This window comes from Cherax quadricarinatus, chromosome 88 (genome assembly GCF_038502225.1).
Source record: "Cherax quadricarinatus isolate ZL_2023a chromosome 88, ASM3850222v1, whole genome shotgun sequence".
NCBI lineage: Eukaryota > Metazoa > Arthropoda > Malacostraca > Decapoda > Parastacidae > Cherax > Cherax quadricarinatus.
The window spans coordinates 12,898,364-12,915,714 of NC_091379.1; the positions used below are offsets into that span (position 1 = coordinate 12,898,364).

General features: G+C 47.8%; 1 protein-coding gene across 4 annotated transcripts in view; it reads left to right on the forward strand.

Moving 5' to 3' along the window:
• LOC128698470 (NFX1-type zinc finger-containing protein 1-like) overlaps positions 1-17,351 on the forward strand; it is a 412,092-nt gene that overhangs the window by 26,140 nt on the left and 368,601 nt on the right. Inside the window, exon 1 of one of the 4 annotated variants that reach the window (XM_070103987.1) lies at positions 2,822-3,095. The exons of the other annotated variants lie outside the window; for them this stretch is intronic. The gene's annotated coding sequence lies outside the window, so the exon portion shown is untranslated. Of the gene's footprint in view, positions 1-2,821; positions 3,096-17,351 lie in introns of those variants that run through there. 4 annotated transcript variants of the gene reach the window in all.

Below are 17,351 nucleotides of genomic sequence, written 5' to 3' on the forward strand. Positions count from 1 at the left end.
ATAAGTGTTCGCAATAAAGCTAATAGAATCCTTGGCTTCATATCAAGAAGCATAAATAATAGGAGTCCTCAGGTTGTTCTTCAACTCTATACATCCTTGGTTAGGCCTCATTTAGATTATGCTGCACAGTTTTGGTCACCGTATTACAGAATGGATATAAATTCTCTGGAAAATGTACAAAGGAGGATGACAAAGTTGATCCCATGTATCAGAAACCTTCCCTATGAGGATAGACTAAGGGCCCTGAAACTGCACTCTCTAGAAAGACGTAGAAGACAACACTCAATACCGAAGAATCCTGGAATCATCACTTATTTCTATATCCGACAACTTCAACCAGAATAGTGGCTTCTATAACATAGCTGAACCACTTGCCAAGAAACTTCTTCATCGCTATCCCACATAAGAACACTGTAGAAGGTCTGCTCACAAACTTGTCCAGTCTCCTTTCCAAGCTACCCAAGTTTTTAGACTCTACAACCCAACTCGGTACATCATCACCTGACCTCAGCCGGACTATAAATACTCGCGTTCCTTCCACCCCAGGTAGTTCTGTTTGTGACTTGAAAAAGCCCACTGTGTGGGCGAAACGTAGTCAATAAAGGATCACATTATACTGCATTTGTGTTTATATTGCCGCCGGGGGATATGATTGAGGTGTATAAATGGAAGACAGGAATAAATAAAGGGGATGTAAATAGTGTGCTGAAAATATCTAGCCTAGACAGGACTCGCAGCAATGGTTTTAAGTTGGAAAAATTCAGATTCAGGAAGGATATAGGAAAGTACTGGTTTGGTAATAGAGTTGTGGATGAGTGGAACAAACTCCCAAGTACCGTTATAGAGGCCAGAACGTTGTGTAGCTTTAAAAATAGGTTGGATAAATACATGAGTAGATGTGGGTGGTTAGGTAAGACACATATGCAACAGTTAGGTATCTTTATTTCGAAACGTTTCGCCTACACAGTAGGCTTCTTCAGTCGAGTACAGAAAAGTTGATAGAAGCAGAAGATACTTGAAGACGATGTAATCAGTCCATCACCCTTAAAGTTTTGAGGTGGTCAGTCCCTCAGTCTGGAGAAGAGCATTGTTCCATGGAATGAAACAATATTGTTTCATTCCATGGAACAATGCTCTTCTCCAGACTGAGGGACTGACCACCTCAAAACTTTAAGGGTGATGGACTGATTACATCGTCTTCAAGTATCTTCTGCTTCTATCAACTTTTCTGTACTCGACTGAAGAAGCCTACTGTGTAGGCGAAACGTTTCGAAATAAAGATACCTAACTGTTGCATATGTGTCTTACCTAACAACCTGTCGGTATTTTATACCATTTTATTATTCAGATGTGGGTGGGTGTGAGTTAGACAGCTTGTGCTACCAGGTCGGTTGCCGTGTTCCTCCCTTAAGTCAATGTGACCTGACCTGACTAGGTTGGGTGCATTGGCTTAAGCCGGTAGGAGACTTGGACCTGCCTCGCATGGGCCAGTAGGCCTTCTGCAGTGTTCCTTCGTTCTTATGTTCTTATGTAATTTGCGGGAAATGCTCAGCATAAGAACATAAGAATGTAGGAACACTGCAGAAGGCCTACTGGCCCATACGAGGCAGGTCCTTATCAAAACGATCTCTACCTAAAGCTACTCAAGAAACAACTCCCGCACCCCCCAACACCAATCAAACCCAGCCCCTCCCACTCATATATTTGTCCAGTCTCTTCTTAAACCTACCCAAGGTCCTAGCCTCTATCACCCCACTGGGAAGACTGTTCCACGCATCTACAACTCTGTTAGAAAACCAGTACTTACCTATGTCCTTTCTAAATCAACTTTCTATATAGTAGTATGTCACTGATGTCAGTTATGGTCTGTATACCTTGTACATGTATTTGTAAAGAAATATTATTGATAGCTCATAATGGCGGAATTCTTTTCAAAGCTATTTGGTATTTCTTTAATTTAGAAGAATTTCATTTTAAATAAATTAGTAAACTGCAGTGAGGTGGGAGGGTAGAGAATGTGTCATGGAGGCGGTTGTAAACAAGTGGGTGAGGTGACCTGCCCTGGGGTGAGTGTAGCACCAGTCAGCAACTGGAACACCAGTGTTGTGGGCAGCGAGTACAAGAGCACCAGTGTTGTGGGCAGCGGGAACAAGAGCACCAGTGTTGTGGGCAGCGGGAACAAGAGCACCAGTGTTGTGGGCAGCGGGAACAAGAGCACCAGTGCTGTGGGCAGCGGGTACACGGGAAGAACACCAGTGCTGTGGGCAGCGGGTACAAGAGCACCAGTGTTGTGGGGGCAGCGAGTACAAGAGCACCAGTGTTGTGGGCAGCGGGAACAAGAGCACCAGTGTTGTGGGCAGCGGGAACAAGAGCACCAGTGTTGTGGGCAGCGGGAACAAGAGCACCAGTGTTGTGGGCAGCGGGAACAAGAGCACCAGTGTTGTGGGCAGCGGGAACAAGAGCACCAGTGTTGTGGGCAGCGGGAACAAGAGCACCAGTGTTGTGGGCAGCGGGAACAAGAGCACCAGTGCTGTGGGCAGCGGGTACACGGGAAGAACACCAGTGCTGTGGGCAGCGGGTACAAGAGCACCAGTGTTGTGGGCAGCGGGAACAAGAGCACCAGTGTTGTGGGCAGCGGGAACAAGAGCACCAGTGCTGTGGGCAGCGGGTACACGGGAAGAACACCAGTGCTGTGGGCAGCGGGTACAAGAGCACCAGTGTTGTGGGCAGCGGGAACAAGAGCACCAGTGTTGTGGGCAGCGGGAACAAGAGCACCAGTGCTGTGGGCAGCGGGTACATGGGAAGAGCACCAGTGCTGTGGGCAGCGGGTACATGGGAAGAGCACCAGTGCTGTGGGCAGCGGGTACACGGGAAGAGCACCAGTGCTGTGGGCAGCGGGTACACGGGAAGAGCACCAGTGCTGTGGTCAGCGGGTACAAGAGCACCAGTGTTGTGGGCAGCGGGAACAAGAGCACCAGTGTTGTGGGCAGCAGGTACACGCTAAGGACAACGCCTCAAGTACAAGAGTAAACTACTTGTATACAAGACACTAAAAACTCCTGGACAAGCTGCCTTACATCCACCACCTTTGTATGGTGAGTCTGGTTAATGATGCATGTCAGTGTTAAGAATAAACACGTAAGGTGCAGTGTAAACAGTGTTGTGAGCCGCTAGCTGGTTCCTTGCCTCCCTACACCACAACAACCAGTCGTCCAAGGACCTGACTTGGGTGGGCCAGTAGGCCTAAGCTGCAGCCTTCCTCCATCTTCATCTTCCACTGTAGTTAAGTCAGTATGGCAGGAGTTGTGATGATTGTTGGGGTGGGATGGTTGTACCTTCATAGTCAGTATGGCAGGAGTTGTGATGATTGTTGGGGTGGGATGGTTGTACCTTCATAGTCAGTATGGCAGGAGTTGTGATGATTGTTGGGGTGGGATGGTTGTACCTTCATAGTCAGTATGGCAGGAGTTGTGATGATTGTTGGGGTGGGATGGTTGTACCTTCATAGTCAGTATGGCAGGAGTTGTGATGATTGTTGGGGTGGGATGGTTGTACCTTCATAGTCAGTATGGCAGGAGTTGTGATGATTGTTGGGGTGGGATGGTTGTACCTTCATAGTCAGTATGGCAGGAGTTGTGATGATTGTTGGGGTGGGATGGTTGTACCTTCATAGTATGGCAGGAGTTGTGATGATTGTTGGGGTGGGATGGTTGTACCTTCATAGTCAGTATGGCAGGAGTTGTGATGATTGTTGGGGTGGGATGGTTGTACCTTCATAGTATGGCAGGAGTTGTGATGATTGTTGGGGTGGGATGGTTGTACCTTCATAGTCAGTATGGCAGGAGTTGTGATGATTGTTGGGGTGGGATGGTTGTACCTTCATAGTATGGCAGGAGTTGTGATGATTGTTGGGGTGGGATGGTTGTACCTTCATAGTCAGTATGGCAGGAGTTGTGATGATTGTTGGGGTGGGATGGTTGTACCTTCATAGTCAGTATGGCAGGAGTTGTGATGATTGTTGGGGTGGGATGGTTGTACCTTCATAGTCAGTATGGCAGGAGTTGTGATGATTGTTGGGGTGGGATGGTTGTACCTTCATAGTCAGTATGGCAGGAGTTGTGATGATTGTTGGGGTGGGATGGTTGTACCTTCATAGTATGGCAGGAGTTGTGATGATTGTTGGGGTGGGATGGTTGTACCTTCATAGTCAGTATGGCAGGAGTTGTGATGATTGTTGGGGTGGGATGGTTGTACCTTCATAGTATGGCAGGAGTTGTGATGATTGTTGGGGTGGGATGGTTGTACCTTCATAGTCAGTATGGCAGGAGTTGTGATGATTGTTGGGGTGGGATGGTTGTACCTTCATAGTCAGTATGGCAGGAGTTGTGATGATTGTTGGGGTGGGATGGTTGTACCTTCATAGTCAGTATGGCAGGAGTTGTGATGATTGTTGGGGTGGGATGGTTGTACCTTCATAGTATGGCAGGAGTTGTGATGATTGTTGGGGTGGGATGGTTGTACCTTCATAGTATGGCAGGAGTTGTGATGATTGTTGGGGTGGGATGGTTGTACCTTCATAGTCAGTATGGCAGGAGTTGTGATGATTGTTGGGGTGGGATGGTTGTACCTTCATAGTCAGTATGGCAGGAGTTGTGATGATTGTTGGGGTGGGATGGTTGTACCTTCATAGTCAGTATGGCAGGAGTTGTGATGATTGTTGGGGTGGGATGGTTGTACCTTCATAGTCAGTATGGCAGGAGTTGTGATGATTGTTGGGGTGGGATGGTTGTACCTTCATAGTCAGTATGGCAGGAGTTGTGATGATTGTTGGGGTGGGATGGTTGTACCTTCATAGTATGGCAGGAGTTGTGATGATTGTTGGGGTGGGATGGTTGTACCTTCATAGTCAGTATGGCAGGAGTTGTGATGATTGTTGGGGTGGGATGGTTGTACCTTCATAGTCAGTATGGCAGGAGTTGTGATGATTGTTGGGGTGGGATGGTTGTACCTTCATAGTCAGTATGGCAGGAGTTGTGATGATTGTTGGGGTGGGATGGTTGTACCTTCATAGTATGGCAGGAGTTGTGATGATTGTTGGGGTGGGATGGTTGTACCTTCATAGTCAGTATGGCAGGAGTTGTGATGATTGTTGGGGTGGGATGGTTGTACCTTCATAGTCAGTATGGCAGGAGTTGTGATGATTGTTGGGGTGGGATGGTTGTACCTTCATAGTATGGCAGGAGTTGTGATGATTGTTGGGGTGGGATGGTTGTACCTTCATAGTCAGTATGGCAGGAGTTGTGATGATTGTTGGGGTGGGATGGTTGTACCTTCATAGTCAGTATGGCAGGAGTTGTGATGATTGTTGGGGTGGGATGGTTGTACCTTCATAGTCAGTATGGCAGGAGTTGTGATGATTGTTGGGGTGGGATGGTTGTACCTTCATAGTCAGTATGGCAGGAGTTGTGATGATTGTTGGGGTGGGATGGTTGTACCTTCATAGTCAGTATGGCAGGAGTTGTGATGATTGTTGGGGTGGGATGGTTGTACCTTCATAGTCAGTATGGCAGGAGTTGTGATGATTGTTGGGGTGGGATGGTTGTACCTTCATAGTCAGTATGGCAGGAGTTGTGATGATTGTTGGGGTGGGATGGTTGTACCTTCATAGTATGGCAGGAGTTGTGATGATTGTTGGGGTGGGATGGTTGTACCTTCATAGTCAGTATGGCAGGAGTTGTGATGATTGTTGGGGTGGGATGGTTGTACCTTCATAGTCAGTATGGCAGGAGTTGTGATGATTGTTGGGGTGGGATGGTTGTACCTTCATAGTCAGTATGGCAGGAGTTGTGATGATTGTTGGGGTGGGATGGTTGTACCTTCATAGTCAGTATGGCAGGAGTTGTGATGATTGTTGGGGTGGGATGGTTGTACCTTCATAGTATGGCAGGAGTTGTGATGATTGTTGGGGTGGGATGGTTGTACCTTCATAGTCAGTATGGCAGGAGTTGTGATGATTGTTGGGGTGGGATGGTTGTACCTTCATAGTCAGTATGGCAGGAGTTGTGATGATTGTTGGGGTGGGATGGTTGTACCTTCATAGTCAGTATGGCAGGAGTTGTGATGATTGTTGGGGTGGGATGGTTGTACCTTCATAGTATGGCAGGAGTTGTGATGATTGTTGGGGTGGGATGGTTGTACCTTCATAGTCAGTATGGCAGGAGTTGTGATGATTGTTGGGGTGGGATGGTTGTACCTTCATAGTCAGTATGGCAGTTGTGATGATTGTTGGGGTGGGATGGTTGTACCTTCATAGTATGGCAGGAGTTGTGATGATTGTTGGGGTGGGATGGTTGTACCTTCATAGTCAGTATGGCAGGAGTTGTGATGATTGTTGGGGTGGGATGGTTGTACCTTCATAGTCAGTATGGCAGGAGTTGTGATGATTGTTGGGGTGGGATGGTTGTACCTTCATAGTCAGTATGGCAGGAGTTGTGATGATTGTTGGGGTGGGATGGTTGTACCTTCATAGTCAGTATGGCAGGAGTTGTGATGATTGTTGGGGTGGGATGGTTGTACCTTCATAGTCAGTATGGCAGGAGTTGTGATGATTGTTGGGGTGGGATGGTTGTACCTTCATAGTATGGCAGGAGTTGTGATGATTGTTGGGGTGGGATGGTTGTACCTTCATAGTCAGTATGGCAGGAGTTGTGATGATTGTTGGGGTGGGATGGTTGTACCTTCATAGTCAGTATGGCAGGAGTTGTGATGATTGTTGGGGTGGGATGGTTGTACCTTCATAGTCAGTATGGCAGGAGTTGTGATGATTGTTGGGGTGGGATGGTTGTACCTTCATAGTCAGTATGGCAGGAGTTGTGATGATTGTTGGGGTGGGATGGTTGTACCTTCATAGTCAGTATGGCAGGAGTTGTGATGATTGTTGGGGTGGGATGGTTGTACCTTCATAGTCAGTATGGCAGGAGTTGTGATGATTGTTGGGGTGGGATGGTTGTACCTTCATAGTATGGCAGGAGTTGTGATGATTGTTGGGGTGGGATGGTTGTACCTTCATAGTCAGTATGGCAGGAGTTGTGATGATTGTTGGGGTGGGATGGTTGTACCTTCATAGTCAGTATGGCAGGAGTTGTGATGATTGTTGGGGTGGGATGGTTGTACCTTCATAGTCAGTATGGCAGGAGTTGTGATGATTGTTGGGGTGGGATGGTTGTACCTTCATAGTATGGCAGGAGTTGTGATGATTGTTGGGGTGGGATGGTTGTACCTTCATAGTCAGTATGGCAGGAGTTGTGATGATTGTTGGGGTGGGATGGTTGTACCTTCATAGTCAGTATGGCAGGAGTTGTGATGATTGTTGGGGTGGGATGGTTGTACCTTCATAGTATGGCAGGAGTTGTGATGATTGTTGGGGTGGGATGGTTGTACCTTCATAGTCAGTATGGCAGGAGTTGTGATGATTGTTGGGGTGGGATGGTTGTACCTTCATAGTATGGCAGGAGTTGTGATGATTGTTGGGGTGGGATGGTTGTACCTTCATAGTCAGTATGGCAGGAGTTGTGATGATTGTTGGGGTGGGATGGTTGTACCTTCATAGTATGGCAGGAGTTGTGATGATTGTTGGGGTGGGATGGTTGTACCTTCATAGTATGGCAGGAGTTGTGATGATTGTTGGGGTGGGATGGTTGTACCTTCATAGTATGGCAGGAGTTGTGATGATTGTTGGGGTGGGATGGTTGTACCTTCATAGTGGAGTATTATAAACAAAGCTGTAGGTTGTACCATTCATTTGATGGGCTAAATATTTAGTAGAGCCCTAGAGTGTACCGTGGATGATGGTGGTGATGGAGGGGTGGTAGGTGGGTGGTGGTGGTGATGGAGGGGTGGTAGGTGGGTGGTGGTGGTGATGGAGGGGTGGTAGGTGGGTGATGGTGGTGATGGAGGGGTGGTAGGTGGGTGGTGGTGGTGAGGGAGGGGTGGTAGGTGGCTGATGGTGGTGATGGAGGGGTGGTAGGTGGGTGATGGTGGTGATGGAGGGGTGGTAGGTGGGTGGTGGTGGTGATGGAGGGGTGGTAGGTGGGTGATGGTGGTGATGGAGGGGTGGTAGGTGGGTGGTGGTGGTGAGGGAGGGGTGGTAGGTGGGTGGTGGTGGTGATGGAGAGGTGGTAGGTGGGTGATGGTGGTGAGGGGGGGTGGTAGGTGGGTGGTGGTGGTGTGGGAGGGGTGGTAGGTGGCTGATGGTGGTGAGGGGGGGTGGTAGGTGGGTGGTGGTGGTGGTGATGGAGGGGTGGTTGGTGGGGGGTGGTGGTGGTGATGGAGGGGTGGTTGGTGGGTGGTGGTGGTGGTGATGGAGGGGTGGTAGGTGGGTGGTGGTGGTGAGGGAGGGGTGGTAGGGGGTGGTGGTGGTGATGGAGGGGTGGTAGGGGGTGGTGGTGGTGAGGGAGGGGTGGGAGTGGGTGGAGGTGGTGAGGGAGGGGTGGTAGGGGGTGGTGGTGGTGAGGGAGGGGTGGGAGGGGGTGGTGGTGGTGAGGGAGGGGTGGTAGGGGGTGGTGGTGGTGAGGGAGGGGTGGTAGGGGGTGGTGGTGGTGAGGAAGGGGTGGTAGCTGGGTAGTGGTGGTGAGGGAGGGGTGGTAGGTGGGTAGTGGTGATGGAGGGGTGGTAGGTGGGTGGTGGTGGTGAGGGAGGGGTGGTAGGGGGTGGTGGTGGTGAGGGAGGGGTGGTAGGTAGTGGTGATGGAGAGGTGGTAGGTGGGTGATGATGGTGGTGATGGAGGGGTGGTAGGATGATGATGGTGGTGAGGGAGGGGTGGTAGGGGGTGGTGGTGGTGAGGGAGGGGTGGTAGGTGGGTGGTGGTGGTGAGGGAGGGGTGGAAGGGGTGGTGGTGGTGAGGAAGGGGTGGTAGGTGGTTTGTGGTGATGGAGGGGTGGTAGGTGGGTGATGGTGGTGATGGAGGGGTGGTAGGAGGATGATGGTGGTGAGGGAGGGGTGGTAGGGGGTGGTGGTGAGGGAGGGGTGGTAGGTGGGTAGTGGTGATGGAGGGGTGGTAGGTGGCTGAAGGTGGTGGTGAGGGAGGGGTGGTAGGTGGCTGATGGTGGTGAGGGGGGGTGGTAGGTGGGTGGTGGTGATGGAGGGGTGGTAGGTGGGTGATGGTGGTAGGTGGCTGATGGTGGCGAGGGGGGTGGTAGGTGGCTGATGGTGGTGGTGAGAAAGGGATGGTAGGTGGGTGGTGGTGGTGCTGAGGAAGGGATGGTAGATGGGTCATGGTGGAGGTGAGGGAGGGATGGTAGGTGGGTAGTGGTGGTTGTGTGGGAGGGATGATAGGTATGTGGTGGTGACGAGGGAAGGGTGGTAGGTGGGTGATGGTCGTGAGGGAGGGGTGATGGTGGTTGGGGAGGGTGGTGAGGGAAGGGTGGTAGGTGGGAGATGGTGGCGAAGGAGGGGTGGTAGGTGGGTGATGGTGGTGAGGGAGGGGTGGTAGGTGGGTGATGGTAGCAGGTGGGTAATGGTGGCGAGGGAGGGGTGGTATGTGGGTGGTGGTGGTGGAGGGGTGGTTGGGGGGTGGCGGTGGTGATGGAGGGGTAGGAGGTGGGTGGTGGTCGTGGTGATGGAGGGGTGGTAGGTGGGTGGTGGTCGTGGTGATGGAGGGGTGGTAGGTGGGTGATGGTGATGAGGGAGGGGGATAGGGGGCTGATGGTGGTGAGGGGGGGTAGGGGGCTGATGGTGGTGAGGGAGGGGGGGTAGGGGGCTGATGGTGGTGAGGGAGGGGTGGTAGGTGGGTGATGGTGGTTAGGGAGGGGTGGTAGGTGGGTGGTGGTGGTGGAGGGGTGGTAGGTGGGTGGCGGTGGTGATGGAGGGGTAGTAGGTGGGTGGTGGTCGTGGTGATGGAGGGGTGGTAGGTGGGTGGTGGTCGTGGTGATGGAGGGGTGGTAGGTGGGTGATGGTGATGAGGGAGGGGGGTAGGGGGCTGATGGTGGTGAGGGGGGGTAGGGGGCTGATGGTGGTGAGGGAGGGGGGGTAGGGGGCTGATGGTGGTGAGGGAGGGGTGGTAGGTGGCTGATGGTGGCGAGGGAGGGGTGGTAGGTGGCTGATGGTGGCGAGGGAGGGGTGGTAGGTGGCTGATGGTGGCGAGGGAGGGGTGGTAGGTGGCTGATGGTGGCGAGGGAGGAGTGGTAGGGCGGTGAGGGAGGGGTGGTAGGTGGCTGATGATGGCGAGGGAGAGGTGGTAGGTGGCTGATGGTGGCGAGGGAGGGGTGGTAGGTGGCTGATGGTGGCGAGAGAGGGGTGGTAGGTGGCTGATGGTGGCGAGGGAGGAGTGGTAGGGCGGTGACGGAGGGGTGGTAGATGGCTGACGGTGGTGGTGGTGAGAAAGGGATGGTAGGTGGGTGATGGAGAGACTATGTGATGGCAGGGTTTACTGTTTTCAGGAGGATTCTTGAGTAGTGACGTGTACTTAGTTGAGTGGTGACGTGTACTTAGCTCAGTGGTGACGTGTACTTAGCTCAGTGGTGACATGTACTTAGCTCAGTGGTGACGTGTACTTAGCTCTGTGAAGACCTGTTTGTGTGCTCTCTGTGAATCTACCAGGATGCCCTCTCTTGAGCAACTTTACAGCAGCTGAGAGAGGAGCTCAGAGTTGCTAAGATGGAGATACGGCGATTAACGGAGGAGAACAAGAGGATTCGTAGTAATCCTTCTGTTGTGAGTCCCCAGGTTAAGAGGGGAGCTTGGTCAGTGGCCGGGCAACATGGAACCAAGCTGAAGATCAAGAAAACGGTTGGAGAGGCGGAAACAACGAGAAACCAGAAGACTACCGTGGAAACTTCCAACTCATTCTCGGTGCTACCCGACGAATGTGAGTGTTCTGCTGGGAATGCCACAACGAGCACCAAAGAAGCATTGGCAGGAAGTATGATAGTAGGGATAACTCAGTAACAGTCCCAGATTTTCGCTTAGCAGATTACGATGGGCTTAGAGAACACTTATCATCTGTTGACTGGGGTAACGAAGAGAGCTATCAATATGACAGTTTTCTGAACACAATACATGCTGTTCAGAGAACGTTTATCCCTTATAAGGAAATTAGATCAAATAGAAATGACCCAAAATGGATGAATAATAGGCTGAAATATCTACTAGGGCATAAGAAAGGAATTTATAGGCGTATCAAAAGAGGCGAGGGTCATCTTATGAATCAGTATATTGACATTAAGAGGGACATTAAAAAGGGGATAAGAAAAGCTAAAAGGGACTATGAAATTAAAGTTGCTAGGGATTCTAAAACTAACCCAAAAAGTTTTTTCCAGGTATATAGAACAAAAGTCAGAGATAAGATAGGTCCCCTTAAAAATAACTATGGGCATCTTACTGACAAAGAGAATGAAATGTGCTCGATTTTAAATAATTATTTTCTCTCGGTTTTTACACAGGAAGACACTAATAATATTCCGGTAATTAATTTTTATAGTGGATCAGAAGAAGATAAATTATGTAACATCACAGTCACTAGTGAAATGGTTGTGAAGCAGATAGACCAACTGAAGCAAAATAAGTCACCGGGTCCTGATGAGGTTTTTTCAAGAGTTCTTAAGGAATGCAAAATGGAAGTCTGTGAACCATTAACTAATATTTTTAATTTATCTCTTCAAACAGGTGTAGTGTCTGATATGTGGAAGATGGCTAATGTAATTCCTATTTTTAAAACAGGGGACAAGTCGTTACCGTCAAATTACCGCCCAATAAGCCTGACCTCAATTGTAGGCAAGTTGCTAGAGTCAATTATAGCTGAGGTTATAAGAAGCCATCTCGATAAGCATAGCTTGATTAATGATACTCAGCATGGATTCACAAGAGGCCGGTCTTGTATAACTAATTTATTAACTTTCTTCAGTAAAGCTTTTGAGGCTGTTGACCACGATAAAGAATTTGATATTGTTTACTTAGATTTTAGTAAGGCATTTGATAGAGTTCCGCACCAAAGACTGTTGAAGAAAGTAGCAGCTCATGGCGTTGGGGGAAGGGTGCTCTCGTGGATCGAGTCATGGCTCACAGACAGGAAGCAGAGAGTGTCCATAAATGGGGTTAAATCCGAGTGGGGATCAGTAACAAGTGGCGTTCCACAGGGATCAGTCTTGGGCCCGTTGTTGTTTATAATATATATCAATGATCTTGATGAAGGAATTGCTAGTGATATGAGCAAATTTGCCGATGACACGAAGATAGGTAGGATAATTGATTCAAACGTAGATGTTAGGGAACTTCAGGAGGATTTAGACAAACTACTCTTGGTCAGAAAAGTGGCAGATGCAGTTCAATGTAGATAAATGCAAGGTTCTGAAGCTCGGGAGTGTCCATAACCCTAGCACTTATAAGTTAAATAATGTAGAACTTAGCCATACAGATTGCGAAAAGGACTTAGGGGTTATGGTAAGCAGCAACCTTAAACCAAGACAGCAATGCCTAAGCGTACGTAATAAGGCAAATAGATTACTGGGATTTATATCAAGAAGTGTAAGCAACAGAAGTCCAGAGGTCATACTGCAGCTTTATACATCATTAGTAAGGCCTCACCTAGATTATGCAGCTCAATTCTGGTCTCCATACTACAGAATGGACATAAATTCCTTAGAAAACATTCAGCGTAGGATGACTAAATTAATACATAGCATTAGAAATCTTCCTTATGAAGAAAGATTGAAGACTCTTAAGTTACATTCACTTGTTAGACGAAGAATGAGGGGAGACCTGATCGAAGTGTATAAGTGGAAGATAGGTATTAATAAAGGGGATATTAACAAGGTCTTGAGGATATCTCTCCAAGAGAGAACCTGCAGTAATGGATTTAAATTAGATAAGTTTAGATTTAGAAAGGACATAGGAAAGTATTGGTTTGGAAATAGGGTAGTTGATGAGTGGAACAGTCTACCTAGTTGGGTTATTGAGGCTAGGACTTTGGGTAGTTTCAAATTTAGGTTGGATAAGTACATGAGTGGGAGGGGTTGGATTTGAGAGGGACTTGCACATCGGAGCTTGTTTCTTGGGTGGCATTGAAAATTGGGTTGGTCAAATGTTTGTTAGTGGGATGAATTGTAAAGGACCTGCCTAGTATGGGCCAACAGGCCTGCTGCAGTGTTCCTCCTTTCTTATGTTCTTATGTTCTTATGTTCTAAGACTTCAGAGATGGTGAAGCTGCCGTTGTTTTGTAGATGAATGGTTCACAGAACCGACACGTTGATAAATTAGACACGTGCAACTCTTGGGTATTTTTATTAAGGAAACGTTTCGCTATACAGTGGCTGCATCAGTCCATACACAGGAGAAACTTGAACAGGAGGAGAATGAGGTAATCAGTCCCTCAACCTTGAGTCGATGTGGTCAGTCCATCAATCTTGAATAGAATACGGCATATGAGCGGAGAAGCAGCTTATAAACCGCAGGCAGGAGAGGTGCAGAAGTTGTAGGTGGTGTCACATTTGTCCAATGTGGAAGTGGTCGTGCCCAAGGGTTGGGCAAGCGAAGAATTCCCAAGTATTAAGATCCCAAGAAGTTGCAGCGTCTGACAGGATTGTAGATGAATAGTTCACAGAACTATTCATCTACTTCCACATTAGACAAATGTGACACCACCTACCACTGCTGCACCTCTCCTGTCTACGATTTATAAGCTGCTTCTCCGCTCATATGCCGTATTCTATTCAAGATTGATGGACTGACCACATCGACTCAAGGTTGAGGGACTGATTACCTCATTCTCCTCCTGTTCAAGTTTCTCCTGTGTATGGACTGATGAAGCCACTGTATAGCGAAACGTTTCCTTAATAAAGATACCCAAGAGTTGCACGTGTGTCTAATTTATCTGCCTTTGTTTTGTTGAATTGTGTTCGAAACAGTGATCAGTGCTGATTCAAGGCACTTGCGTCTGCGGAAATTACTTTCTTTGATCACTAATTCGGCGTCTCTGAACTTCATGAAATGACTGGTGGAATTTCGGTGTTGTACACAGGCGTTGTTCCACCAGTGCTTGTTGTTGCTTGATGCTTGTTGTTGCTTGATGCTTGTTGTTGCTTGATGCTTGTTGTTGCTTGATGCTTGTTGTTGCTTGATGCTTGTTGTTGCTTGATGCTTGTTGTTGTTGCTTGATGCTTGTTGTTGCTGCTTGATGCTTGTTGTTGCTGCTTGATACTTGTTGCTGCTGCTTGATGCTTGTTGCTTGTTGTTGCTGCTTGATGCTTGTTGTTGCTGCTTGATGCTTGTTGTTGCTGCTTGATGCTTGTTGTTGCTGCTTGATGCTTGTTGTTGCTGCTTGATGCTTGTTGCTGTTTGATGCTTGTTGTAGCTGCTTGATGCTTGTTGTAGCTGCTTGATGCTTGTTGTAGCTGCTTGATGCTTGTTGTTGCTGCTTGATGCTTGTTGTTGCTGATTGATGCTTGTTGTTGCTGCTGTTTGATGCTTGTTGCTGCTTGATGCTTGTAGTTGCTGCTTGATGCTTGTTGTTGCTCCTGCTTGATGCTTGTTGTTGCTGTTTGATGCTTGTTGTTGCTGTTTGATTGTTTCTGCTGTTTGATGCTTGTTGCTGCTTGATGCTTGTTGTTGCTGCTGCTTGATGCTTGTTGCTGCTGCTTGATGCTTGTTGCTTCTGCTGCTTGATGCTTGTTGTTGCTTCTGCTGCTTGATGCTTGTTGTTGCTGCTGTGTGATGCTTGTTGTTGCTGCTGTGTGATGCTTGTTGTTGTTGCTGTTTGATGCTTGTTGTTGCTGCTGTTTGATGCTTGTTGTTGCTGTTTGATGTTTGTTGCTGCTGTTTGATGCTTGTTGCTGCTTGATGCTTGTTGTTGCTGCTGCTTGATGCTTGTTGCTGCTGTTTGATGATTGTTGTTGCTGCTGCTTGATGCTTGTTGTTGCTGCTGCTTGATGATTGTTGTTGCTGCTGCTTGATGCTTGTTGCTGCTGTTTGATGATTGTTGTTGCTGCTGCTTGATGCTTGTTGTTGCTGCTGCTTGATGATTGTTGTTGTTGCTGCTTGATGATTGTTGTTGCTGCTGCTTGATGATTGTTGTTGCTGCTGCTTGATGATTGTTGTTACTGCTGCTTGATGCTTGTTGTTGCTGCTGCTTGTTGTTGCTGCTGCTGCTTGATGATTGTTGTTGTTGCTGCTTGATTGTTGTTGCTGCTGCTGCTTGATGATTGTTGTTGTTGCTGCTTGATGATTGTTGTTGCTGCTGCTTGATGCTTGTTGTTGATGATGCTTGTTGTTGATGCTGCTTGATGCTTGTTGTTGTTGCTGCTTGATGCTTGTTGTTGTTGCTGCTTGATGCTTGTTGTTGCTGCTGCTTGATGCTTGTTGTTGCTGCTGCTTGATGCTTGTTGTTGATGCTTGATGCTTGTTGTTGTTGATGCTTGATGCTTGTTGTTGTTGATGGTTGTTGTTGCTGCTGCTTGATGCTTGTTGTTGATGCTTGATGCTTGTTGTTGCTGCTTGATGCTTGTTGTTGTTGCTGCTTGATGCTTGTTGTTGTTGCTGCTTGATGCTTGTTGTTGTTGCTGCTTGATGCTTGTTGTTGCTGCTGTTTGATGATTGTTGTTGCTGCTGTTTGATGATTGTTGTTGCTGCTTGATGCTTGTTGTTGTTGCTGCTTGATGCTTGTTGTTGATGCTTGATGCTTGTTGTTGCTGCTTGATGCTTGTTGTTGATGCTTGATGCTTGTTGCTGCTGCATGATGCTTGTTGTTGATGCTTGATGATTGTTGTTGCTGCTGCTTGATGCTTGTTGCTGCTGCTTGATGCTTGTTGCTGCTTGATGATTGATGTTGCTGCTGCTTGATGCTTGTTGTTGATGCTTGATGATTGTTGTTGCTGCTTGATGCTTGTTGTTGCTGCTTGATGCTTGTTGCTGCTGCTTGATGGTTGTTGTTGATGATGCTTGTTGTTGCTGCTTGTTGCTTGTTGTTGCTGCTTGATGCTTGTTGTTGCTGCTTGTTGCTTGTTGCTGCTTGTTGCTTGTTGTTGCTGCTTGATGCTTGTTGATGCTGCTTGATGCTTGTTGTTGCTGCTTGATGCTTGTTGTTGTTGCTGCTTGATGCTTGTTGTTGTTGCTGCTTGATGCTTGTTGTTGTTGCTGCTTGATGCTTGTTGTTGCTGTTTGATGCTTGTTGATGCTTGATGCTTGTTGTTGATGCTTGATGCTTGTTGTTGCTGCTTGATGCTTGTTGTTGTTGCTGCTTGATGCTTGTTGTTGTTGCTGATTGATGCTTGTTGTTGCTGCTGCTTGATGCTTGTTGTTGTTGATGCTTGATGCTTGTTGTTGTTGCTGCTTCATGCTTGTTGTTGTTGCTGCTTGATGCTTGTTGTTGTTGATGTTTGATGCTTGTTGTTGTTGCTGCTTGATGTTGTTGTTGCTGCTGCTTGATTGTTGTTGCTGCTGCTTGATGATTGTTGTTGTTGCTGCTTGATTGTTGTTGCTGCTGCTGCTTGATGATTGTTGTTGTTGCTGCTTGATGATTGTTGTTGCTGCTGCTTGATGCTTGTTGTTGATGCTTGATGCTTGTTGTTGATGCTTGATGCTTGTTGTTGTTGATGCTTGATGCTTGTTGTTGTTGATGCTTGTTGTTGCTGCTGCTTGATGCTTGTTGTTGCTGCTTGATGCTTGTTGTTGCTGCTTGATGCTTGTTGTTGCTGCTTGATGCTTGTTGTTGTTGCTGCTTGATGCTTGTTGTTGTTGCTGCTTGATGCTTGTTGTTGCTGCTGTTTGATGATTGTTGTTGCTGCTGTTTGATGATTGTTGTTGCTGCTTGATGCTTGTTGTTGTTGCTGCTTGATGCTTGTTGTTGATGCTTGATGCTTGTTGTTGTTGCTGCTTGATGCTTGTTGTTGATGCTTGATGCTTGTTGCTGCTGCTTGATGCTTGTTGCTGCTGCTTGATGCTTGTTGTTGATGCTTGATGATTGTTGTTGCTGCTGCTTGATGCTTGTTGCTGCTGCTTGATGCTTGTTGTTGTTGCTGCTTGATGATTGATGTTGCTGCTGCTTGATGCTTGTTGTTGATGCTTGATGATTGTTGTTGCTGCTGCTTGATGCTTGTTGCTGCTGCTTGATGCTTGTTGTTGCTGCTTGATGATTGTTGTTGCTGCTGCTTGATGCTTGTTGTTGCTGCTTGATGCTTGTTGTTGATGCTTGATGCTTGTTGTTGTTGCTGCTTGATGATTGTTGTTGTTGCTGCTTGATGCTTGTTGTTGATGCTTGATGCTTGTTGTTGTTGCTGCTTGATGCTTGTTGATGCTTGATGCTTGTTGTTGCTGCTGCTTGATGCTTGATGATTGTTGTTGCTGCTTGATGCTTGTTGTTGCTG